General features: G+C 29.9%; 1 long non-coding RNA gene across 1 annotated transcript; it reads right to left on the bottom strand.

Moving 5' to 3' along the window:
• Positions 1 to 279: 279 nt before the first annotated feature.
• LOC111084840 lies at positions 280 to 804 on the bottom strand. The gene is made up of 2 exons (XR_002609747.1): positions 582 to 804; positions 280 to 314 (listed from the first exon to the last, which is right to left on the bottom strand). It is a non-coding gene; the product is annotated as an uncharacterized LOC111084840 (long non-coding RNA).
• Positions 805 to 810: the final 6 nt, after the last annotated feature.

Raw genomic sequence — 810 nt, 5'->3', positions numbered from 1 at the left:
TATTAATAAATCAAAAGATCTTAGAACTCAAACTTCTTGAAAGGTGAACCAGAATACGAAGCTAGAGAAGATCAATTTGAAGATTCAAGAACATGAACGATTTTTCCTTGTAAGGTATCTGTACTGAAACTCTAAAGGATTCATGATGTCAGTGTAAAAAAAAATACAAGAAATTGGGAAAACTACGTTGAGCAGAAGACACGGAAGTTATCAACTGGATACAAAGGATGAGAAGTGGAGACACAAGAACAAAGTCTTCTGGGTTGTGGAAAAAATATCTAATCTTTCTGTCCGCATTCATTTTCTGCAACTGCCTAGAATGATCAGCATTTATTCAGGTATCGAAATTAATGTCCAATGGAGAAAGTGTACATATTTAGTTTAGACATGTAAAACCATATTTTGATTACCATGAGGTAATTTTAATTTATATGAAAACTTCTAAAGTAGTGGTAATTTCTAAAGTTTTACCGTATTAGAATAAGTTTGAGTGAAAGTATTTAATGCAGAAAATATATTATTCTTAATAACAGGAGAAGTAAGGTAACTATTTTTTTAATTGTGACAAAAGAGAGACTTACTTTTCAATGTTTAATATTGCTTTCTGTAAAACATCTCTAGATAGTTCTGTTCGTTCATCAACAGTTGGATATTTTGTTAGTTGTCTCCAATAAGTCCTTCTTTGATACCTTAAACTACCAAACAGTTTAAATTGTTTCCTACTAACAAAAGAATATACCATCAATATCGGGATTAATATGTTTATACACAAAACAATTCAGAAAAAGGTACAGAACAATAAAAAAAATA

The sequence above is a fragment of the Limulus polyphemus genome, unplaced genomic scaffold (assembly GCF_000517525.1).
Source record: "Limulus polyphemus unplaced genomic scaffold, Limulus_polyphemus-2.1.2 Scaffold180265, whole genome shotgun sequence".
NCBI classification, from domain to species: Eukaryota; Metazoa; Arthropoda; class Merostomata; order Xiphosura; family Limulidae; genus Limulus; species Limulus polyphemus.
Note: the sequence above shows the minus strand (reverse complement) of the source record. Positions and strands in the feature narration are given on the sequence as shown.